Raw genomic sequence first — 27,735 nt, 5'->3', positions numbered from 1 at the left:
TAAAAATCATGTTTATGAAAAAGGAAGAATCTAAATTGTTTAAACATACACATGATCCAATATTAAGTGGAAAAAAGATAACATGCTCTCTGTAGTATGATCTCTATTTTTCAAATAAATGTAATAAGATTGAAAGAAAACAAAAAATACATTTATGACAGCTATTTTTATCTTCACATAATTAATTATTCTAATTCATGAAAATAAATCGTAATTTTATATTCAGAAATATTTTGAGTAGAATACAAGTAAACAAAAGATCTCAAAATGAAAGGTTTTGTTTTTTTTTACTTTTAAAAGTAATAAAAAAAGTCATATGAGAAAATAGCTTTACTGATTTGACAAGTGAAAATGTAAAATTCTGAGAGGGGGAAAAGGGTGTTATGTTAGGAATTTGGGAATAGCTCCTGTAAGTAGGCAACACTGAACTAAAATATGAAAAGATGAGACTTCACTCCCAGTCCTCAGTGAAGATCTGGAGGAAAAGGGATCCAGAAATGGAGCATCAGTACAAGGAACATGGGGTAAGACAAAGGTCACTTACTTGAGAAGTAGCCAGTGTCTATGGCACAAAAGTCACGAAGACATTAACATAAAATGGAATTAGAAAGTGTCAAGGCCAAATCATCCTGGGGTTTCCAGGCCATTTTAGGAAGTTAATATGACTTTTTAAATTAATAAGGAAAACACTCATAATTTCAAAACGATTAAGACTAGAAACAAACCACAATGAAGAAACGTACTTAGTCAATAAATACATTAAATTATTAATCTAGCTAGTAATAAAAGATAACCAAATGAAAATAACAGGTACATTTCAAATCATTATTTACATTCAGTGGCACTAAAATGAGAAAATAACAAAACACTAATATGATCTGTGGTGGCAAAAATGAGGAAAAACTAAATCAAAAATAGAGATGTGGGCTGAGGTTGTGGCTCAGTGGTAGACCATTTGCCTAGCATGCGTGAGGCACTGGGTTGAATTCTTAGCAGCACATATGAGTAAATTAATAAAATAAAGGTCCATCAACAACTAAAAAAATATTTTAAAAAAATATACAATTTTTAAAATTGTTACATTTTCACCAATGAAAAAAGTATATGTCCATTTAATTACATTTTCAAAAATATTTACTACATCTAATATTGTTTATTATTTCATTTCTAATGCATTCACAAATTCTAACAGTACTCCTTCAAAATAATATCTCATCACTTCTACTACTAAAATTCCTACACCAATACCATAATTTCTCACTGAACTACTGCAATTATGTTCCTAATAATTATTGCATTTGGCCCTCATGCCTTTCCCTTGTTCCTTTTCCAGACATTAGGTAGAGTTATTTCTTCAGTGCTAATCAGTTTACTAATAATACTAATTGATTGGCATTGTCTTCACATTTTTAAAGTAAAATTTTAACTCCTTACTACAGGACATTTGGTCTCACACCTGCATTATATCAATGACTTCATTTTCTGCTGTAATCTTTTCTCAAAGATACTCAGTCCACACAGAATTTCTTTCTGTTCTGTGAACATGTTGAACTCTTTCTGTTCCAGACATTTGCCTTACTATTCCTGATATGTGAAATGTGATTTTCTTCCTCTTTTAGAGCTCAAGTCAAATGTTTCTACTTTCTTTTAAATCTTTAAGAGATCAACTAAAATGCCCCTTCTTTGAAGATGTTTTCTCTTACTATCCTAGCTATCCCCCCAACTCATTTAATCCCATGACCTTGTTTCTTTTTTGGGGGGAGAGAGATATTGGGGACTGAACCTAAGAGCACTTTACCAGTAAGCTACAATCCCATTCCTTTTTATTTTTATTTCTAGACAGAGTCTTGCTAACTTGCTGAGGGTCTAGCTCAGTGGTTGAGGTTGGCCTTGTACTTTTGATACTCCTGCCTCAGTCTCCCAAGTTGCTGGGATTACTGGCATATATGATCATGCCCAGCTCATTCCTTATTTCTTAGAAAGTATTTATGCTTATCTAAAATTGCTGATTACTAGTGTTTTGTGTTTGTGTTCCTCTTCTCTTTCAAGAATATAAGCTCCATGATAGCAGAGACTTTCAGTACCCTAAGCATGTAGGACAATTCATGGTACATAGTAAGACTAAATAAACAGCTAATGTGTGAATAAATAAATGATGATAATAAAACATTATACAAATAAGAATGTAAGTTATAGTGACTTTATTAAATTCTATATAAACTGTGAATAGAAAAATATGAAAGAAACATACAAGAACATTAAATAGAAACTAATCTGGAAAAGATGAAAAATGTAGTTTTCAAATTTTATTTTTAAATAAAGAAATATTAGGGCTGGGGTCGTGGCTCAGCAATAGAGTGCTTGCCTTGAACGTGCGAGACCCTGAGTTCGAGCCTCAGCACCACATAAAAACAAATAATTGAAATAAAGGTATTGTGTCCAACTACAACTAAAAAATAAACATTTAAAAAAAAAAGAAATATTAAACTGACTGGAAAAGTCGTCTTTTTTAAAAAAATTGGAAGATTAGAATACAAAAATTAACTTATGAAATTAAGACCTCATATGTACACATAACATATATGTATATACATAAATTATAATAAATGTAAAAGATATAATAAAGAGCAGAGTAAAAATCAAGTTATACATTAATCAAAATATGGGAAGATATAGAGCAAAAAATATTTTAAGAGAAATATATTTAAAATGTCATCTTATTTCTATACAACCTAATAAACATGCAAAGAATTCTACTAAAGCTCTAAAAACAAGGATAAGCAATACTCAGAGTCAATCTCATCTGAATGATAGTACTTTCATAATAAAAAGTTTCAAAAACCAGTCATTATCTTTAAAGACTAAAGTAAGAGACAGAAAAAGGAAAAAAAATTATAAAGTTCAAACACAGAAAGTACTAAAAGAGCCTCCAGCAGAGCTATTCTTCTTAGGAAGTCATTGCATCCTTAATGAATTAGATCCACAGTGGGACTAGAGTTGGGTATAAGCCTTTTGCAATATTTTAAAAGAAACTTGTTTTCTATTTGTAGTATATCTCTAAAAGAGCTAGAAAGAGACTAATGCAAAGAGGCCTAACCCATTAGAAGCCTTTTGCCAAAATTATTTTTTAAATGGTAACAAAAATAAAGATTTATAGCAAGAGCCTATAAATCAGCATATACCAGCATGTAGTTGGTAAAATTTGTTTTCACATAATTAGTACCAGCCAAATATTCTTAATGGATTATTATTATTATTATTATTATTATTATTTAAGATACTTTCTTTGAGGTAATAACATTAATAGATCATCAAGTTAGAATAATGTGTGATTAATTTTAAATTGTGGCACTGATTTTAATTTTTAGTGATCTAATATTTTTAAGACCTAAATACCAGCAATCTGGTAGTTAAATAAACTTAGAAAAAGTTTATAAGAATATCATTCATGGAAAGCACAAATATGAGTAATATGTAGTTTCTACAAAGGAGCAGAAATTTAAAAAGAAAGATGTAATGTACATTAATCCAGTTTTAATAACTTATCACTTCTAGTGATAACATAATAAACTAGAGAATGGAACAGAATAATGCATACTGATCCTAAAGGCAAACTAATTGGGATCCAGAAATAAATGGGATGATATTTAAATCAAAGAAACAGGAAGGTGATTTTTGCTTGTTTGTTTGTTTGTGCTTATATGTGAATATAAGTTACAAATTACCTGGTAAAGCCATAAGCAAGAATGACATCTATCAGGAAACAGAAGAATAGTGGGGAAACTACTGATTATGGTTTTGTTTCAGATAAGCAGAATTGCACAGTAGTGGGACTATGTGAAATTGGAGTTTAAGAGAGAATCTTAGAAAAGAAAGATCAAATGATAACGAATTCCCGATTATTTCCCACTTTTCTCTGTGACAGGAGAAAGGTCATTTTGCATAGGAACATTAGCTAGGATTAAGCATAAACCTACTCATTTTTTTGAAGAATTTTAGAGTTGACCACTTATTTAATTTTAAAAATTTTACTTGACCCACTAAAAAGTTCTAGAAAATATCTTAACTGAAAAACTGAATGAACCATCAAAAAGGAAGAAAAAAAAACTCAGAATTAAAAACTGAAATAGTTAAAACTGAAATATATATGAGGTAGTATACTTTGGGGGATTATATTTTTCATCATTACTTTTCTTATTTGATAAATGATGGCTATACATATTAGATGTATTTTCCTATCTTCTGATTTCCCTAATATATGCAGAAAAACAGAATTCTGACCTTCCTAATATAAAATTTTCATTCCTACACAAAACATTTTTAAAAATGAATTTTTATATAAAGCAAATTCCTTTGAATTCCTGCAATGTCTGTGCTAAGGAAAAAAAATCACAGGAACAAAGTGTTTCTTGGTAATTAAAATTGAAAATCAATAGGCCATATTTTAATTTGTTTCCTGTTATGAAAAAATCTAACACAAAAGTTTACTGGCTTATGAAATACAATGATGCGAAAGTAATTATATATGTTGTAACTCTTGGGATCTACTATTTGAAATTCAGATTATCCTGAGACCTGTCATATGTATCATTTAATCACCAAGGTCTCAAATTAGTAAGTGCTAATGCATAAAATTATCATATATTAAATATGAAAATATTATCAGCCATCGGTGAACATTAAAAAGTAAGGTAAAAATTTCTCTTTAAAAAACAAAACAAAACATGTTTCCAACAACATGGAAAGAAGGAACAAAAAAATAAAAAAAGATTGCTGGGATTTTTTTTGGCATATAGATTTATTTTGTTTCAAACCTTAACAATGCAAATTTGAGGAGAAAGGATTTTATCCCTGCTTGGTATATTACAGGTACTCATCTGGAAAAAGAAGTTTTAAACATATAGGAATTTTTTCAATTATCACTACTTTAATGCCACTGCATTTTCTTCATTATCTAATTTTTGTGTATTTGTATGAATATATATAATACAGTATATATGAAGAAAATATCTTCAAAATTCATTTAAGGCACTTTCTTTGTGGTAATAACATAGATAAATCATCAAGTTAGAATAATATGTGATTAATTTTAAATTATGGCACTGATTTGAGTTTTAGCAATCTCAAATTGATTCAGTTTGAGATTGCTAAAACTCATTTTGGTATTCTGTTGAGGAACAGCAGACATTTAGACCTGCATTACAAATCAAAGCAATTTAACTCTATTTTATCTATTTTTTCAGGGTGCTAAAATCGGACCCACAAACATGAGCTAGGTAAGTGCTCTACCACTGAGCTACACCCTCAGCCCAAGGTAATTTTATTTATCATCAAAAACAGCAACAAATAAAGTCTGTCTGAAACATTTAATCACAAATATAATTTCACTTTAGTTTTCTATTATAATACTGTTGTCTCATAAATAACCCTCTTGGTAACCAACGGCTTGCTTTTTTACCATTTCAGGCCACCTCTAGGAATAAAGTCTAAAACTCTGAAGAACCTAAAAATGAAGAAAAGAAAAACTCTCACAGTAGATAAATAATTGTGATGTTTGTTTTTGCTTCTGTCCAAGTTACTTAGAATACTTAATCCCATAGTTGTCATAGTTGACTACATCAATTGAAATAATAAAAAAGAGAGAAACAAAGAAATTCTGAGGAAAATGCATGAAAATCAACTAAGTCAAAACCAGAATTAAAACTTAAAGTAAACTTACCTAAAAAGGAATAAAGAGCAATACTATTGGGTTAAACAAGTAACAGAGGCACAAATAAACAAATTCTTACTCCTCCATTTTTTTTTGAACAAAGAATGAAATAAACAAGTATAAGAATTATTAATTACTCAGTAATTTTACAAAATTCAATCTCAGCTTTCTGAAGAGATTAATCGGCAACAAAATGGACTAAACCCATAATGGGACAAGGACTAGGCAGTAAAGGGTTTCTCAGTAAATAAGTCAGCAGCTATCTCAAAAATAATCACAATCTGATCAGATAGAAATGCATACAAGTTAATATAATAACATTTAAAGTATTCATAAGAACACAGTGGAGGGAAGAATTTATTCTAACTGCCATGACCACTAGACTTTGGCATTGAAGATTGAGTAGGATTTTTCACAGGGGGAAAAAAAAGTTAAAAATGACATTTCAAATGACGACACAGCATAGGACAAGGCATGGAATTACAGAAATAGATGAACATTCATAGAACATCAACCAGCCCATTATGGTTTAAATGCAGGGGAGTGGTGATATAAAGCATATTACAATGGAAATTTTCCTGTTGTTTCAGTTTCAGCTAAGGACTCAAAGCTGAGATAAATAGTTTCAAGTAGTAAAACTGAAGTGACAGATCACATATGCTAAGCTTGATAAGACTGTGCCCCAAAATATCTCAGGAAATATTCAGTTCACCAACACAGAAAAAAATATAAGCATATAATGGAAAAGAGCTTTTACAGATTGTTTGAGAAAGGAAACAGAAAAACGATTCACTCTATAAATGGTCCTAGAATATAGGACACTCAAGATCCAGGTACCTGATTAGGGTAAAGAAACAAGAAAAGGAGAGGGAGAAAGGGAAAGAGAAAGAGAGAGACAGAGATTAATTCCAAAAGCAAGAGAGAAAGATAGCCTTCATCTATATTGCCTTAGAAATGGCCAATACTTTCAAATAAATGTATCACCTCAGCTAGGCATGGTGATGCACATGGGTAATCCCAACTATCTGGGATGCAAAGACAGAAGGATCACTTGAGCCCTGGCGTTCAAGACTGGTCTTGGTAACACAGTGAGACCTTTGCCTAAAATAAATTTAAAAATGTGTGTGTGTGTGTGTGTGTGTGTGTATGTGTGTTCACATGAGTGCACCCATGTGCATGAGCCATTTTAAAATAAATTTACTTAGAAGATGGGCTGGGAATGTGGCTCAGGCGGTAGCACGCTCGCCTGGCATGCGTGCGGCCCAGGTTCGATCCTCAGCACCACATACAAACAAAGATGTTGTGTCCGCCGATAACTAAAAAATAAAATATTAAAAACTCACTCTCTCTCTCTCTCTCTCTCTCTCTCTCTCTCTCTCTCTCTCCCCTCTCTCACTCTCTCTTTAAAAAAAATTCTCTCTCTCTCTCTCTCTCTCTCTCTCTCTCCTCTCTCACTCTCTCTTTAAAAAAAAATTACTTAGAAGACTGCAAAAAGAACAAGGTAACTACAGAAGAAAATAAGTCAGAGGTAGACCAGAAAGTCATAGACAAAAGAGGGCATTCCAAAAAAAAAAAAAAAAAAAAATCAACCACACACAAAAATAGTATCAACCACATTATAAATCACAACAACTAATTACACCTATGTCATTTCCAGACATTAGGAGTCTGACAAATCCTGACTATCAGGAGGATAACCTATTTAGATTTCCAATATACATTTACTATCAATTAGCTCTTTCCTACATCTATTTCTCAAACTTTGGAAGACCCAGAAGTAGCATTTGGAGGACCCAGAAGTAGCATAGTGAAGAGACAGAAAAAAATGAGGTAAAAAAATTAATGGAGAAGTATACTAATTGGCCATGTACTATACATTTTGCCATTCAGCCTTTTAAGCCTGCTTTGAGCGAGTATATGTAGGGGAGTATTTTAAGTTAGAATTTCAAATTTTAACTTATTGGCCTTTTTATCCAAAAATTAAGTCTGTTTTTAAATATCAGAAAGTGACAAAAAAAAGGAATAAGAAAGAACAAGAGAAGACAGATAACATATAGGCAAGAGCAAAAACATGCAACAGAAGAACAAGGGCAAGAACTGAGAAGAGATAAAGTCAATTGAACAGTATTTTATCAAGAAAAAAAACTAATAATATTCAGAATGGAATTGCAGGTACAGTGATAGGAAAAAATAAGTCAACTTTTGCTTATAGCCTTAGGCAGTCCATTTCTTAAAAAAATAAAACTATTGTAGTAAATGGTGGCAAAATAGATTGTAGACAGTCAATTTTGATATGATTATTACAGGGTCTGAAACCTCTCTTTTCAATACATAAGAATGAAAGTTGCTTTTTACAAAGGCATAATATCATACAACTATATATGTTGTGAATTTACTTACAGGGAACTTACATCTACTTATAAAATATTCACTTACTTCCTGAGTTGCAGAAACAATTTTAAGTATTGGCAAAATTAAAGAAAACAGACTCCATCCTCTGTGAGTTTATATTTAATAAAGTAAAAAGGCAAATACCAAGGCAGGTACATTACATGTGGTAATTGCTAGAATAGGAATAACCAGGATCGTATGAAAGTTCATCTAACAAAATATTTAGGGAAGAAAGAAGGGGTTGAAAACATTACAGTGAAGGAGAAATCTATAATGAGGCCTGAGGGATGAAGTTGAGTTAAAGGATAGGTGTCTACAGATAAAGGGAATTATAAATAGTTTAAAGATAAAGGCAGACAAACCTCCAAAAAAGTATGATATATTTACGAACTAGCAAGACTTCAGTAAAAATTAACCAATATAAGCAGTTTGAAAGGAAAGAATAAGCCTGAAGATATAGGAAGGACAAGACCACATGCCAGGACAGGGTATTTGGATTTTGTCCTGCAAAAAAGGGCCACTAACAGGTCTTGGAAACATTCATTTCTTCATATATTGCACATCTAGTGTATGCTAAGCACTCTTTCAGATATGTATTATTGTTTTTTCCTCACAACAACCCTGTGAGGTAGGTATAAAAATTCTCAATTAACAGTTTTTTTTTTTTTTCTTTTTAAACCTTGAAGTTGTTAAGCAATTTACACTTGAATAATAGCTACAAATGGCAATCAGGATTCCAGACTACACTACAGAAAATACATTAGAAAGATGATACACACATATATATATACACACACACACATTTATCCACAAGACACACAGCAATTTCGGTGTTTAAGGAAATTTTTAATGCAATAAATGCTTAAAACTATATTAAAGATTATGAGGTTTATGACATCAACAGTTCTTGTGCAAACCTATATATTTACACTTTTCAACTAATTCAATTTATGTTGAAAAGTGCAAAATTCATAAATATAAGCAAAAATTATTTGATATGTAAATTAAGAGTTTACAAGACTGATAGTAGAATTTTGCTCCTTTTATTTGCCTAAGATTATAAGGGACAAAAACAGAAAACAAAAAATTTCACATTTATTTCTAAAAAATTAAAATTCTATGTATTATTCAATGAAATAAATTATATTTTCTGTGGTAAAAAAGTGAAATACTAAAGGTTTATTAAATAAAGTGTTTAAAATATTAACCATTTTAGTATAAAAATAACTGCCCATGTAATATATTATTGCAAAATAATTTATCTATTATTGATTTAAAAATTTGCAGATTTAATGAGATGTTTAATCTCAATATCATATCACAATAATTTGTTCAAAAAACTGATGAAAATATTTTTTAATATCTTTGGGTTGGGTATAAAACTATATTCCTAATTTGAAAGATTTTAGAGGATTTTATAAACATAACAAAGTACCTGAAAATATAAAGTTATTGACTGAAACTCTATTTAAGAATGTTACTTTTGGTGTGGATTTTATGTAATTTAAATTATTTAAAAATTTTAAAGTACAAAAAAAATAAAATCCACACCAAAAAGCTCACTGCCTTATACCTTCTTATTTCCTTGCATAATTCTCTGCTTTCTTTTTAAAGCTTCCACTTGAAAGCCATATGTTGCCAGGACATTAATGATAGAAATACACATTACTAAATATTTTAAAATTCATATTTTTATGCATATGCTTCATTTTTACTATTAAAACTGAAAATTATAATGGAAAATATAAGGAATAAGGATCTCATCAAGATTTAATTACTTTTAATCTAGCATTTATTTCTGAGTTTCAAAACTATTAAGTTGAATATTAAGTAAGTAATGATCATAACCACAATTCTAGCCCTTCGGATTAAGAGGAGGGTCCTCCCTTTCAAAAGAATCAAGTAGAGATATTGGGTACTTATTATATGTAATGAGAATAATCTTTAAATACACAAATGGTTCAAATATATGATACACAATTATCTAAAACACTAGGTTTATTTTTGATTACATAAGCAGTGCATTTTCATTAAATTCAAACAATACAGATGTGTATTCAATAAAAAGTTTCCACCTAATTCCCTTTTCCAAATATCATACACCAGTTATATTAATATATTAGATTCATGTGGCTTAATATTCAGTCTAATTAGTTGTCAAATTATACTACCCACAAATATAAAATATAACATTTAATATCCTATATAATTTATAAAAATATAGATCTTGCAAGCCCTGCCTTTTCACTAAAACTTAAAATAGTATTTAAAACATATCATCTGTTTTTTCAAATGATTATGATTATTTCCATCAATAAAATGAATGAGATTAAGAAACACAATTACACTGTAGAAAATGCAAAGGAACCAGTAATAGCACCTCAAATATTTCCTATGTTGATAAAAATAGCCTCTTGTTAGAGTTACAAAAGTATATTATATCTACACTATATTATTAAAATATTAGTGTTCACTTCATTTGTGCTTTGACAATTAAATGAAGTATTAAGTCCATGCAATAAGGAGTCTCAATTCTCTACTCTGAATACAAATTGTCTTATTTTTCTTCTATTTCTCTTGATGCTCTGTATTGCAAACCACAGTAAGATAAGAATCGTACTTCCTCATTCTCAAAAAAATTACATTTTGAAACAGTCTGAATATCTTCATTATAAAATCAGAGATAGCTGAAAGTGTTCATAGGAAATCTGACCTCCCTTTTGACGATAATGCACCATTAATTAACAAAAATAATACTCCAGAACAAAGCCAACTGTACTAAAAAAATCTTGGTTACATAATATCAGGTACAATTCTGAATACAAGAATGCTCCCAAAGTTAAAGAGAAAACACACATAGAACGGGTCTTTAGAAAATAATTTCTTCCACCCACTTTATTTTACAAGTAGACAATCTATAGTTTGAAGTAAAATTTTACTTGCTTTCACTAGAAAGAATCTATAGACATAGATGTGTGTACAAATGTCTTTAACTTTCAACATAAAATTTAAAGTTACCTAAACCAAATGATATTACTTTCACACAATTAACGACTCAGTGAAAATCAAGAAACCCTGATTTTTTTCACATAAAAATGTCTATAAATACATAAAAAAATAAATAAGTAAATAAAAACAAATAATACCACTGACTTAAAAAACCCTAAAGTGATAAAATAGAATCAGTTTCATTCTGTAACAAGAGACACAGAAGTTTCTAATGTTATTTTATCATCCTAAAAGGCATAAACATGCCAGACTACTACTAAAGAAAGTACTTTTATCAAATTGCTTTTACAAAAGGAAAAAAACTCATTAAATAAATGGGAGACATAGACTAAAATACATAAGTGGAAGTTCATATAATCACTGTTTCTCTTCTCTTATGCTTTGTTTCAGTATGTTAAAAAAAATTCAGTTTCTAAATAAAGGAATCAAAACTAGGTTCATCATAAACTGACTATTACAAAACTTTTTTAAAGAAAAAAAACTTTTTTAAAGAAAGCATTAAACCTAAGACATAAAACACTGCAAACAAAGTTAATTAATATGTTCCAGTTGAATTACAAGTTGATTTGCTATTTTGAGAAAACAGCTCTAAAATATAAGATTAATGTGATTATTTGAAAATATGTAAAAACAATTTCTTTTAAGTTTCATCAAAAGTGATGACTTTATAAAAGTATTTTAGCTTCACTTGCTTTCAAAATAAAATAATTTCCAAGGAGAGGTGCATCTGTTATTCTATTTGTCACCAATCAAAAATTAGTTGACATCAAAATAAAATTTAGAGCCAGGGAAAACAGTTTAACTGACCTCTATACATTTTGAAATTATGTTTCCCAGTTATTTGTTATTCTCTCTTATTGAGTTTTCCAGTCTAGGGCAGGTACACAAGAAACTTACAGTCTATGTAGTACTCCTAGTCAGTTTCACTCTGCAGATGGCACAGTGGAGAAATACCTTCTGTACAGGACCATGTACAATTTCTTCTGCAGATGTCAGCACCTAGGGGAAAGTGCGCTGTTAAACAGTTGCTGCGTTCCACCTCAGAAGTGGCTGCAATTCGGTGGTGGGTGAAGTGATTCCTGTACATATATACAGGGATGAAAAGTACTATAGAAAATGAAAATATTTCAGAACAAAAGTGGCTGTCTGAAAATTGTGCCACAGTAAGAGAATACATCATCCAATCACAAGAGACCTACACAGATGGTTATCATTCATTTAAAAACTGAATGTTAATGACTTCAAGAAAGGGAGAAATACAGTTGTTCAATTCACAACACAATTATAAACCAAGCATTAAAATATATGTTTAAAAAATAAAACCTCAACATTTTATAGTGATTTATAACATGATTTCTATAGTAATTTACCTAAAACTAAACAAGTACATACAGTAAGGTTTTTCACTCTATCCAACTACTTTAAATGCTTTTATTTGAAATGACAATTCAGGGGGGCAAAACAGTCCAAAATAGATGAGATACTGAAATTGAAGCACAAACAACATGAAAATACCTAAAAAGAAATATAAGAAAAGACATTCTGAAATTCTGATTTTATATTGTAAAACCAATTTTATGAAATAACTGGTCATCAACAACTAGCTAAATTATTTTTCATGTAATAAGAGTTTTAAAAGTGATCTCATATGAAAGGACTTTTCTTCTCCAAAGTCAAACTGAATTAAAATCTAGACAGTATTTATTCTTAGCCGATATAAACAGTTAATTAAGAATAAGAAAATTTTAGTTCATTGATACAGAAAATTATTACCACATAGTAGTTTAACTACCATAGCACATTTTCTACATGATTTATCTTTCATGGAATCAGATCAAATTGGACAAAGCTCTCTAAGACACCATGAATCACTAGGTTGAAAGGACTATCCTTCTAAATTCTCATCTCTAGGCAAGGCTACTGTTCATACTACTCTGAGGAGGTAACTGTTTATTTCAAAATATTCACACATTTTCTTTCTAAAACAGACTATGAGTGTTTGTGACAAATTCAACAAACCTGACTGCTAAATGTGTGTGTCCCACAGTCAATCTTTTCTGAATCTCACTTGCTACATAACAGAATTTACTTTGGCATATACTCAATACAATTAAAGATAACCTAACATTTTCTGTTCAGCTTTCTTAAATTCTTTATGAATAGATATCATTTCCTTTAAATAACAAAGGTGATAAAGGAAGAAAGAAAAAAACGTTTTCCAGTATCCTTATTATTAAAAAAGACTTAGACCAGGGATTCCACTCCAGGATACACATAAAGAGTTTATGGAATACAGGGATTCTGCAAAACTTTCATACTAAAATCAAGATGTAGTACATGAGTTCACACATACATTTTTCTAGGGGAAATGAGCCACAGGCTTTTATGAGGTTTCTCAAAAGGCTCTGTGACCACCTCCCAAAAAGAAACTACTCATAAATGATGTTCAATAAAATCAACTGAATAAGCAGATGTAATCTTTTCAAATTAAATGTGCAACTCAGCAGCTGTTACTTCTCATGTGAAATAAAACATGATCAGGGGTGTTTCAATCACTAAATGAAAAAAACTCCTATAAGGCACAGAGTACAATACCAGATCTATTTATCATTGATAGTAGTAGTTGTTCAGAAGAGCTATCTCAACCAAATAATAATTGTTTACTACAATATAATTCCATGATTTTATTTTTGTTTAGCTGTGTCTTCTAAAAAAAATATCACAAGCCAACTAAGTTCCACATTATTTCAGATACAAAAATGTCAAATACAAGTTGTGGAATTCTGCCACATATTCTAATAGTATGCATTTCCAAAAAGCCACATTGGTCTCTTTTTTTACTGCAATAACTAGAGAGTCAAATGTGGAAAACATTTAACTAAAATTGCTTATATAAAACAATTATTTCCTTTATTAGTCTTTTATTCATATTGACATTCAAACAAAAATTCTAAATTTGAAGAATTTTTTGGGGGGGTGCTGGGGATTGAACTCGGGGGCACTCGACCATTGAGCCACATCCCAAGCCCTATTTTGTATTTTATTTAGAGACATGATCTCACTGAGTTGCTTAGTGCCTCACTTTTGTTGAGGCTGTCTTTGACCTTGCAATCCTGCCTAGGCCTCCCTAGCAGCTGGGATTTCAGGTGTGCACCACTGCGCCCAGCTCTAAATTTGAGAATCAGAAGGGGACTTTTGAAGGGGACCACATCTTTTCCAATGATAATACAATTAATACTTTCACATTTATATATCATTTTCCCTCATCCTTTTAGTTTTCTGTAGATAAAAGATAATAAGAATAAGATACTCTCTGAAATAACAGCACCCAATGCAAATATAACATTGTTTCCCAACTATTTCAAATATAAAGAATCTTTTCTAGAGTCTTTTTTATGATAGGAGTTACATTTCATGTATTCACACACCAAAAATAGCAGTAGGAAAAAATGAAATAGGTTTTAAGTAAAGGCATTGAAGGAAGAGAGAAACATAATTTAGTATTCAGAATACTGCAATGAAAAGAATGGGAGTGGGACAGCAGGGACCTGTGAGGAAAAGAAAAATAATCACAGGTCCAAATGTGCCAAGGAATATCCAGATGCTTTCCTCCAAAGAATGGCATTTAGATAATTATTTTATTAAAAGTTCTAACAGTAACATCGAATAAGAATTAGAAATATAGACATTCACTGAGGTAATGATTATGGGAACAAACATACATTTGGGAATAATAAAAGAACTCATGAAAAAATATATAATACTATGTAAAACCCTGTAATAGTAAAAGTTATGTAAGTCAAAGTTATTTCCTAAGGTTTGACTCTAGAAATTAGCATCCATTCATTCATTCATTCATTCAATAGCAAAGAAACTGACAGTCTCCTATGGGTCAGGTACTATTTTAGGGACTAGGTAAAGCACTAAACACAGGAATTCATGACCTGCCTTCTTGAAAATTATATGTAATAGAAGAAATGAATACTAAACTATTAAATATATAATATTCATTATGGAAATTAGTATATAAACCAAAAACAAAGCAAGTCATGGGAACAGAATGATTTTACGTTATTTTAACAGGATACTCAAAGAACATAGAGGAAGCAGCATTTATTTGAAGAATGAAATGTAATAAATGGGTTAAGATTACTGTAGACAAACTGAAGAGTAAAAACAAAGCCCTGAGATAGGCACATGCAATCAAAACTTGTAGTCAAATCATGCAGGAATTTCTGTGTCATAATAAGGATCTTGATTTTTTAAAATTATTACAAAAAGCCACTGCTGTATTTTGACTGAGGGAATAAAATAACATGTTTAATCTTTTAAAAAGATCACATCACTTGCAGGAGTGGAAATAGAATTATCAGAGGTAAGTCTGGAACTACTAGAAAGATTAATACAATTCACATAATAGAATATCAGACGGGACTTTTCCCACTGCTCACGGACTAGCAATTAGAACCCAAGTCTAAGAACAATGAGACATAAGTCAAGCCTTTCACAATTAGAAGACAGCCTTAAACAAGTAAGAGCCACTATCATTCTATAACCTACACATCTTTCTCTTCTTCAGTTCTTCTTTACCTGAGAACTACTGTTTTCTGGCTCCATCTTAAGGCAGTTAATCTACAATCACCAGAGTTTGCTTCACTGACATGAAGTAAATCTACATGAATAGTGATAATGACAAGTCTGCAAGCCAAATGAGAGTTGGTTTAAAAGACTAAAAAGAAGGGAAGACTGCTATCAATTGGATTTCTGGGTATGTGTTAGACTTGCTTATAATTCCATACCTATTTCCCTTCCCTGTACCTCTGTGAAGAGAGCAAGAAAGACCTAGGGTTAGAAAACAGGCTAGAGAGAACTGGAACCATTACCTGCAATAACAAAAAACAAACGAACAAAAAAAAAGTGTTTTACTACACAAGTAACTGAACTTGAATCTCCAGTAAATAAGGACCTTTGTAGTCAGAGGCTATGGTTATACTGGAGAAGGAGAAACTGAGAAAGAGTAGAAAAGGACAATCCAAAATTGGATGGCAGAACATTCTAAAAATACTGTCACCTTCCCCAAATATTGTACATATATGTCCGATTAGAGAGCTAGCATGTGTTTCTCATCCACACAGAAAGCAAGTCAGTATGAGGCAGGGCAAGAGAGACAAAAAAAAAAGGGGGGGGGGACAACAAAGGTGTCACTTAAGAGATCTTTTTCCCTTTCTACCTCTGGCATCAAATACAGAAGAAACAGAAATATGACTAAAAGAGCAGATCACTCTATTCACTAGAGTGAGCAGAGTGAATGACCACACTTTAACCTAGTTCTATACTCCAATCTCCTAGAAAAGTTCAAATGGCATTAAGTAAAAAGGGAAAAATTGAATTTTAAATTTACTATAATTTTAAATTCAAAATAGATTAAACTGACCTTCTAAAATTCCACAAAAGCTATGACATCTTGAGAGAGATAAAGAAACAAAAAACAAGTGATTTGACCAATCATAAACAAAGGTCATATTAGAGAAAAATAAAACAAAAATAGCCCTTATACTTAATTTTCTACCTTGATTTATACTGTATTCTGAAATAGTTAGCACCAATAAACTAGTGATTTTAATTATTTATCTTTTAAACTTATTCTATGAATATCAGGTTGAATACATTTATTATATTACTTTTTTATTCTTAGTAATAATCAGCAGCTACTTGACTATGAAATTTATAAGGGATTTCTTAGATTTTTTTTCTGTATATAAAATATTCTTAAAATTTGTAAATATTGTCTTATTGCAAATACTAAAAATTAAAATAACATAAATACAAATATTTTGTGCATCTGTAGAGAATAGTAGGCTTTATATAAACTAAAAAGTAAAATCCCCTAAATAAGATGCCTTATCTAGAAGCTTGCAGATCAGAAAGGCTCTAAAAAAGGGAAGAATAAAAAACGTTTTTTGTTTTTTGTATTCGTGTTGGACTCACTGAAAACACAATTTAAGAGAATATTCTAGTTTCATAGCTTAATAACAGTGTCTTCCACTTTTCATACATTTTCAAGCATATTGCACTTAATATTTAAAGGTATATTCTCTAAAAATTCAGGTATTTCTTTTTTCTTAAAAGGAAATCAGCTTTTTGCCTGTCTAAATTATGCATGACCTTATATATTTAAATGTTACATGTTCAGAGAATAAAAACTCATATTCCATTGATGTTTATGTCTGTTCATGTAATCTTCCCATTCATTTTACAATTACTCATCATCCTAAGTTATGACATGTATATTCAATACATATTTTATCAGTCATTCCTTCTGAAAAGTACAACATGATGAAGAGAAAGTAATGTGAGTCAAAAATACAAAATAAAGTTCTATATTATACCTTTTTAAGTCTACTTTCTCATAGGCTATAGAAAGAAATATTTTCAATTACAAGTATATTGAAAAATGTAAAGAAAAGCATACAAACTTAATTCATCCCAAGTTACATGTTAATTCACTATAAGCTAACATCAATCAATATGACTTGATAAGAATCAATTTGTGTGATGAAATAACTCTTCTTGCCTCAATAATATTTAATTGAAAAAGAGTTATCACATGAAAAATCAATAATCTGCAATGGTAATTTGTAATTGCATAAACACTGGGACAATTTGCAAGACTTATTTTACCATTGTTTGTAAATGTATAAAATGTGGTTGCTTCAATAAGAAAAATTCGAAGTAATCTGGTATTACACTAACAAAATATGTTCATGGATCTACATGAGGATAACCATAAACTCTGATGAAAGAAATATTAAGAAGATGCACATAAATAAAGACCTATCCAGTATACTTAGATAGAAACATCGTTGTTAAATTGTCAGTTCTTCCCACCTTTATCTACAGATTAAATAGAAGCCAAATCAAAATCCCAACAAGTTATTTTGCAGATACTAACAAACTGATTCTAAAGTTTATATGAAAAGACAAAAAACTTGAAGAGCCAAAATAATACCTAAGGAAGAGAACAACTTTAAGACTTCTATAAAGTAGTTAATACAAACCATTATGGTACAAGTGAAAAAAAAAAACAGATAAACTGATCAATGGAATGGAAAGAAAAAGAGCCCAGAAATAAGCCCAGGTAAATACAGTCAATTGATCTTTTGCAAAGAAACAAAGGCAATTCAATGGAAAAATCATTGATTTTTTTTCAACAAATTGTGCTGGAACAACTGGACAAGCACATGCAAAAATTAAATCCTAATAGAGATCATAAACTTGCATAATAAATTAACTCAAAATTCATCAAAGACAAAACTACTCAATTTCAAGAAAGATAACAAAAGTAAATTAAGGTGATTTGGGGATTAACAATGATGCTTTTAGCTACAATGTCAAATGCATATTCATATGTAAGGAAATAATTGATCAGCTGGAATCTTTCACCCTGTGGACAACAAAACCAAGAAAATAAAAGCCACAAATAGAAAATATTTGCAAAACAGGTATCTGATTAAAAAAAAAAACACTAGTACCCAAAATAATGAAAAAGCTCAGAAAATTATACAACTACATTAAAATATGAGTAAAAGATCTGAACAAACACATAACCAAAAAGATAAAATGAAGGCAAACAAGCAGATGAAAAGATACTCAACGTCATATGTATATTAATTCCATAGACCTGCATAACACTGTACTACAAACAGAGATGTTTTCTATCAGTTCTGGAGACAAAAGACAAGAAATTGGATGTGGAAGTGTTGGCCTAATTGATTCCTTTTCACAACTGTGAGGAGAGGACAGGATCTGTTCCATGGCTTTCTTTTTTAATTTTTCAATTCATTTTTTTAAAAATAAATGACAGCAGAATGCATTATACTTTTTAACTACACATATACAGCACAATTTTTCACATCTCTGGTTGTATATAAAGTATGTTCACACCAATTCATGTCTTCATACATGTACTTTGGATAATGATGTCCATCACATTCCACTATCCTTGCTAACACCCTGCCCCCTTCCCTTCCCCTCCCATCCCTCTGCCCTATCTAGAGTTTCTCTATTCCTCCCATGTCCTGCCAATGGCCATCTTTATGTCCTCATAGCATTCTTTCTGCATATGAATCTTTTTTTTTTAGTTGTAGTTGGACACAACACCTTTATTTTATTTGCTTATTTTTATGTGGTGCTGAGGATCGAACCCAGGGTCTCACAATGTGCTAGAGTACTCTACTGATGAGCCACAACCCCAATCTCATGCACGTGTATTTTTATGGACAAATTTCAGCTTTCATAAAGTACCAGTACAATGGCTTAAACTCACTATAATGACCTCACTTTTACTTTATTACCTTTGTAAAGATCCTATCTCCAAATAAGATCACATACTGAAGTACTGAGTGTTAAGACATAGATATCTGAATTTTGGATGAAAATAATTCAATCCATAGCAATAGCTCATTAAGGAACTACAATCAAAACAACAATGAGATGTTCCTCAGCATATAATATAATCCAAAAATCCAACAATACAAAACATTACTAGGATATACAGCAACAGGAGAAATGCTTATTCATTGCTGTAGGAAATGCAAAATAGTAAGGCAATTTTGGAAAACAGTCTGGCAGTTTCTTACAAACATACTCTTATCACAGGATACAGCAATCACACTGCTTAGTATTTACAAAAATGAGTTGAAATTTTATGTCTACATTAAAACCTTCATATAAATGTTTATAGCAGTTTTATTCATAATTGCCCAATATTGGAAATAAAGAAGTCCCTCAACTGGTGGATGGTTAAACAAAGTATGACCCACATCCATACAATGGAATATTATTTTGAGATAAAAGAAATGAGCTAACGTCTCCAAAAGACAGAGAGGAAACTTAAATCCATCTAAATGAAGAACATCAATCTAAAAAAGCAACATATGAATGATTCCAAGTATAAAATGTTTTGAAAAAGACTATACAAATTAGTAAATAATTTGTATTTACCAGGGATGCACTGAAAGGGAAATGAGATTTTAGAGCAGTAGAACTTTTCTGTAGGATACTGTCATTGGGATACTTGTCATTATATATTTGTAAAAGCTCATAAATGTACAATTAAAAAGTGTAGCTCTTAATGTAAGTTACGGATTTCACTTAATAACATCACAATGTTAGCTCATCACTTATAACACCTGTACCACACTAATGCAAGTTGTTTATAATAGAGAAAACAGTGTAGTGGGGGAAAGGGAAACTAGACAAGAAGAAGTATATGGTAACTCCTTGGACTTTCTGTTATATTTTTCTGCAAGTCTAAAACTACTATTAAAATGTCTATTCATTTTGAAAGTTGTTGTCTATTAAGAATATCAATAAGTAAAGTGTAATTACATGGAAATAGGAACAAACTAAAAAAGTCTAAGTACCAATGGTGATATTATTAGTCTTCCAACAAAAGTCATGAAAGGAAATTAGAGAAAAGATATATCTAATTTTAAAATATGGTAAGTGGAATGTAATGCAAGTAGAAAAACAAAGAACATTAGTATATTTAATGGATGGTATGCAAATGAGCTTATGAAAGTAGAAATTTTTATCCTCATTTTTCCAGTCACACTGTATTACAAAGGTATTTTTTATTTGAATAAAATTTTTGATTTGAAGCCTATTTTTAAGATCACTTGCAGTTGAAAAATGAATAAAAGAGCACAATAAGTATTTCATATATTCAAAATAAAAAATAAATTCTAAACATACAATCACCCAAACATGTTTTTGTCTCATTCTAGTAACATTTCCAGTTTCTAGAATTACAGTGCATATCAAGCTATACGTTTATAAATGCAATCTCTGAGATAATACTCAGTAAAAGCATAAGCTCTAAACAGGAAAATTTGAAGAAAGGTTAAGTTTATTTTTTTTTTTAATTTTTTTTTTTATTGATTATTTATCGCATTACATAGTTCATGATATATCATCTTTCATACATTAGACTCAAATTGTGCTTTGAACTCCCATTTTCACCCCAAATACAGATTGCAGAATCACATCTGTTACATATTCGCATTTTTACATAATGCCATATTAGTGACTGTTGTATTCTGCTACCTTTCCTATCCCCTACTATCCCCCCTCCCCTCCCCTCCCCTCCCATCTTCCCTCTCTACCTCCCCTGCTGTTGTTCAATTCTCTCCCTTTTTTTTTTTCCCTCCCCCTTGCCCCTCATAACCTCTTATAATTTTATGTATCCTTGAAGGTCTCCTACCATTTCCATATGCTTTCCCTTCTCTCTCCGTTTCTCTCCCCCCATTCGTCTTTGTTTACTGTAGTCTTTTCCTCATGCTCTTTCTTCCTGTTCTGTTCTTAGTTTTTCTCTTTATATCAAAGCAGACATTTGGCATTTGTTTTTTAGGGCTTGGCTAGCTTCGCTTAGCATAATCTGCTCTAATGCCATCCATTTCCCCGCAAATTCTATGATTTTGTCATTTCTTAGTGCTGCATAATACTCCATTGTGTATAGATGCCACATTTTTTTTATCCATTCATCAATTGAAGGGCATCTAGGTTGGTTCCACAGTCTAGCTATTGTGAATTGTGCCGCTATAATCATTGATGCAGCCGTATCCCTATAGTGCGCTCTTTTAAGGTCCTCAGGGAATAGTCCGAGAAGTGCGATAGCTGGGTCAAATGGTGGTTCCATTCCCAGCTTTCCCAGGAATCTCCATACTGCTTTCCAAATTGGCCTCACCATTTTGCAGTCCCACCAGCAGTGTACAAGTGTACCCTTTTCCCCACATCCCCGCCAACACTTGTTGTTGTTTGACTTCATAATGGCTGCCAATCTTACTGGAGTGAGATGGTATCTTAGGGTGGTTTTGATTTGCATTTCTCTGATTGCTAGAGATGGTGAGCATTTTTTCATGTACTTGTTGATTGATTGTATGTCCTCCTCTGAGAAGTGTCTGTTGAGGTCCTTGGCCCATTTGTTAATTGGGTTATTTGTTATCTTATTGTTTAATTTTTTGAGTTCTTTGTACATTCTGGATATTAGGGCTCTATCGGAGGTGTGGGGGGTAAAGATTTGTTCCCAGGATGTAGGCTCTCTATTTACCTCTTTTATTGTTTCTCTTGCTGAGAAAAAACTTTTTAGTTTAATTAAGTCCCATTTGTTTATTCTTGTTGTTAACTCTTGGGCTATGGGTGTCCTATTGAGGAATTTGGAGCCTGACCCCACAATTTGTAGATAGGGATAGAAGAAGGCACAGAGTTTCAAACCAAAGGAATGGACAACATATTAAATGAAATAATTCTAGAAAACTTCCCAGAGATGAAAGATGGAATGGATTGCCAAATCCTGGAAGCCTACAGGACCCCAAACATTCAAAACCATAATAGACCAACCCCAAGACATATAATTATGAAGATAGCCAACGTACAGAACAAGGAGAGAATATTAAAAGCTACGAGAGAAAAGAGGCAGATTACTTTCAGGGGTAAACCAATTAGGTTAACGACCGATTTCTCATCACAAACTTTGAAAGCGAGAAGATCCTGGAATAATGTATTTCAAACGCTGAAAAATAATGGATTCCAACCAAGAATACTATATCCAGCAAAATTGAGCTTCAAATTTGACAATGAAATTAAAATCTTTCATGATAAACAAAAGCTAAAAGAATTTGCAGCAAGAAAACCAGCTCTGCAAAGCATTTTGAACAAAACACTACAAGAAGAGGATTTGATAAATAGTGCCCAAAACTAACAGCAGGAGGTATCTCAGTAAAGGGGGAGGAAAACAACCAAAAAGCAAAACTAGCCAAACTAAAATAAATAAATAAAGAAGCATGACTGGAAATACAAATCATATCTCAATTGTAACCTTAAATGTTAATGGCCTAAATTCACCAATCAAGAGACATAGGCTAGTAACCTGGATCAAAAAAACAAATCCAACAATATGCTGCCTTCAGGAGACTCATATGATAGGAAAAGATATACACAGGCTGAAGGTAAAAGGTTGGGAAAAATCATACCACTCATATGGCCCTCGGAAGCAAGCAGGAGTGGCCATACTCATATCGAATAAAATCAACTTCAAACCTAAGTTAATCAAGAAGGATAAAGAAGGTCACTATATACTGTTAAAAGGAACCATCCACCAACAAGACATAACAATCATCAATTTGTATGCACCAAACAATGGAGCTGCAACGTTCATAAAACAAACTCTCCTCAAGTTCAAGAGTCAAATAGACCACAACACAATAATTATGGGTGACTTCAACACACCGCTCTCGCCATTAGACAGATCCTCTAGACAAAAGCTGAATAAAGAAACTATAGAACTCAACAGCACAATCAATAACCTAGACTTAACCGACATATATAGAATATATCAACCATCATCAAGTGGATACACGTTCTTCTCAGCAGCACATGGATCCTACTCAAAGATAGACCATATATTATGCCATAAGGCAACTCTTAGTAATTATAAGGGTGTGGAGATAATACCATGCACCATATCTGACCATAATGGAATGAAATTGGAAATCAATGATAAAAGAAGGAAGGAAAAATCCTACATCACATGGAAAATGAACAATATATTATTGAAGGATCAATGGGTTGTAGAAGACATAAAGGAGGAGATGAAAAAATTCTTAGAGTCAAATGACAACACAGACACAACATACCAGAATCTATGGGACACAATGAAAGCAGTTTTAAGAGGGAAATTCATTTCTTGGAGTTCTTACCTCAAAAAAAGAAAGGTTAAGTTTAACAAAATGCTATTTTCATTTCAGAAATCCAGATAACAACATGGATATAACAATATCGAAAGTCTGAGGTTATATATTTTTTTAAATATTCACACTATACATACTTTAATCATTTCTAAAATTCTCTAGCCTGCCTCATGATATTAGGATAAGACTAGGTAATATTACTTGAGCAAAATTAAATAGAAAAATCTCTGGCAAAAATAATTCAAGGATAATTTTTCCTTCCTTGCCTAAACATTATGCATCTCACTTTGATACAATAGAAAGCTTAGGAGAGAAGAGAGTTTTAAATTAATTATGAGATGAATTTTCATGAAGGGAAGGAAAGTTTTCTATCCTTTAAAATAAAAAAAGTGATTATTTCTCTAAAGTGTGTAGATTTACTCACTATGCAATCGTTATCATATTTAATGTTCTTCTCTATTCCTCAATTGCTTTTATAATTATAATACATTTTCCTGAATGGAGAAATGGCCATCAAAGCAGGAAAATATGAAATATACTGGTAGCTATATTAAAGAGCATAATGAGACAGGTAATGATTCAACAAATGTGGAAATTAAGAATAATACACTCCTCGTTTATTAAATTCTCCACTGGTTACTATAACTCTGTGAATTTCATCAAACTATTATTTTTAAAAATACAAAATATGTAAAATTTTTCATGTCATTTCTATAAGAGGTAGACAAATTTGCTATTGACATTTCCAACTCCCAATATCTATTAGTTATATTCAAGACACATCATACATACACAAATCTTAGAAAACTAAAAATAAATATGCATTTTACCATGACTTTAATGCCAACTCCCTACTTAAGGATAAAATGAACACAAATTTCTCAAAACTCCTTAAAACATAATTTGTCATATTTAATAATATATGTCCTTAAACGCTACTTTTCTTAAATGAAAAAGAATGAATATTACAGTTTAATCTACCACAAAGTTGTGGAAATAAAATATTGAAAGCATTGTGTTAGTTTAGTAAAATGAAGCCTTTTTTGAATAAAGAAATATGGATTTACCTTCTGCTTCTGCCACATAAAGACAGAGAAGAGACTATCAAGCAAAATGGAATCCCATAACTTTCTGAGGCTTTTGGAGATAAAATTCCAGCAACTGGGGCTGTGGCTCAGTGGCAGAGTGCTTGCCTAGCATGTGTGAGGCACTGGGTTCAATACTTAGCACCACATAAAAATAAATAAAGGCATTCTGTCCATATACAACTACAAACCAATTGTTTTAGAAAAAATAGTTTTTTGTCACATAGAAAAATTAGATGAATGGAGAAAATTGCCTAAATTTTATACTTAATCTAATTTTAATATTTGATAACTCTTACCAGTTAACTAGACCAGAAAATATCAGATTTTATATAAAATTATATTTGCATAATATAGTAGATATAAGGACAAACTTTGAGCACAAACTATTAGTAAATTCCATCTCTACTTATAACAATACACATATTGTTATGGTTTGCATAAGAGCTAACCCCTCAAAGCTCCTGTTAATGCAAGTATACTCAGAGGTAAAATATTGCATTATGAACTGTAACCCAATCAGTTCATTCTAGTTTGAATGAACTCGGTGGTCATGGTAGGTAGGTGGAGTGTGACTAGAAAAGATGCATCACTGGAAGCATGTCCTGAAAGGATTCATCTTCCCTGTGACCCCTTCTTACCCTCCTCTCCGATTCCTGACCCATCAGAAGCTGAGCAGCTTCCTTTCACCTTGCTCTTCCTAATGATGTTCTGTCTCATCTAGGGCCCAGCGCAATAGAATTTGCTGCCTATGAACTGAAACCTCTGACACAATAAGCCAAAATAAACTGTTCTACCTCCAAGTGATTCTTGTAGGGTATTTTGGTCACAGCAATGAAAAAGCTATCTAAAACACATATATACATACCAGACATAAAAAATACACACATATTTACATGTAGAATGGTATACAGAATGTACACACACATACATGCTCAGACTTTTTTGTGCCATCTTTTTCTCATACATTTATTATGTAAATTAATATTCAGTTAAAATATCAAAAGCATGGTGTTATATAAGTTCTCAATAACATTAGATACTGCTATTACTATTACCATATCTATGGTTGCTAGCACTTATGTTAACTTCAATATGCCACTATGCCCAGTGCTTTAAAGAACATGATTTCTAAATGTTCTTTTATGTAAATAAGTTGAGTAAGTTGTAGGGCTACTGACACTGAAACAGGATACAAAAAAAAAGCATGACCTTTAGAATATATTCCAAATTTTTAGAGGGAATAGAGAATTATGAGCAGGAAAGTATCTTTTGTCATCAAATACTTTAAACTCTCTTGATTTTAAAATCTATTTGCATATCATATGAGATTTGTGAATAGAGATAATAGAACCACACCCTACCCTAAACCTTTATCCTTTTAACATAGCAGCTGACACAGGAGAATAATTTCCTGCTTCACTGTGCTGACAGTGTATTGCCTGGATTCAGAAATTATATCCTCAGCAGGAAGGCAACATATTTCTGTCTATACTAAAGAAAGAGAGGAACAGAAAACTTACAAAAAATAGAAGTTAGATTATTGTAAAAAAATTATCAAACAGTGTTGAACAGAATATAACTGGATACCCTAAGTATAACTAAGTTCATTTTAAATTTAAAGTATTTGGCCAAAATATTTGCTCAAGAAATAAAAGTTTTAGTTATTTATAAGTTTAAAATTTCAAAAACAAATATATCACAACTCCAAAATCATTAAACAAATGGGAAAAAAATCACATAAGATCAACTTAAAACTTATTAGTTCTATGATTTTATTAAATTTTTTCCAGTGTGTTAGAACACTGGGTCCTAGTTTTGTCAAATGACAATCCTTTTTTTAAATTACTTAGAAGGATGGTGTTAAGTGATAATTAATAGTAGAAAGTGTTGTTTTATTAAAAAAATTATTCTTCACTGTTATAATTTCCACGTGTGTACATGAGTGCACATACAGCGTACACACAGGCTGATAGTTTTTCAACTAATTTACTTAAAATAAAATCCAGTGACCTGCCTAATTTAAAGAGGATTTTAAAATATATCAATGAAAGAGAAGTATTGTAGACTTCTGGTTCATTTGACAAAAGAAAATAGTAACAAGATTTCAGGTTCTAGAAGTGAGTTCCCGAATTCAAAGCATTCTGTCAATCACTAGCCATGCAGTACTGGGTAAACCAGTCATCATTCCATTTTCTCATTTGAAATATGAGGAAAACAGCCATAACTTTCTAATAGGATTGATCTGAGGACTAAATGAGAATCTATATGAAAGCACTTACAAGTTACGCACATTGTAAAGCACCACCTAAGTGTCGATGGTTGTAAATGTTAAGTCAGAAGATCACACATGGTAAACTCCACTGCTACACTCCTCCTAGGTAAGGAGGAATAAAACTGAAAGGGCAAGGAGAAAGGCAGAAGAGGCAACAGTAAACAAGAAATTCAACATGATTCTGAAAAATGAAAAACCCAGGCAAAAGACTAATACCACATTTAGTTCAGCAGAGGAAGTGGCAGAAAAGGAAGATTCTACACTAATAGAAATAAATGAATTCTAGAGAACTATATAAATTGTCATTATTATGAATAAAAGAAAAAGTTATTAATTTTAGTCAATAGATTTGGGGAACCTAATTAACAAAGAATCATTAATGCATAATGGACTTTATGAGAGTTTTCTCAGATATTTTCTGTTTATCTTCAGAAATTCAAATAACTTTGAATGAAAAAAATAAAAAACATTTAAACCAGTGATTTTCAAATTTCTTCCAGAACTAGTTACTTTTAG

At 31.3% G+C, this 27,735-nt stretch overlaps 1 protein-coding gene across 3 annotated transcripts in view; it reads right to left on the bottom strand.

The window, feature by feature from the left end:
- The window catches only part of NOVA1 (NOVA alternative splicing regulator 1), a 145,522-nt gene that overhangs the window by 84,907 nt on the left and 32,880 nt on the right, over positions 1–27,735 (bottom strand). Inside the window, exon 1 of one of the 3 annotated variants that reach the window (XM_081292709.1) lies at positions 12,008–12,092. The exons of the other annotated variants lie outside the window; for them this stretch is intronic. The gene's annotated coding sequence lies outside the window, so the exon portion shown is untranslated. Of the gene's footprint in view, positions 1–12,007; positions 12,093–27,735 lie in introns of those variants that run through there. 3 annotated transcript variants of the gene reach the window in all.

This window comes from Spermophilus citellus (genome assembly GCF_964194105.1).
Source record: "Spermophilus citellus genome assembly, chromosome: 4".
In the NCBI taxonomy this organism is placed as follows: Eukaryota; Metazoa; Chordata; class Mammalia; order Rodentia; family Sciuridae; genus Spermophilus; species Spermophilus citellus.
The sequence above is the reverse complement of the archived record's forward strand: the minus strand, read 5'-3'. Positions and strand labels throughout refer to the sequence as shown.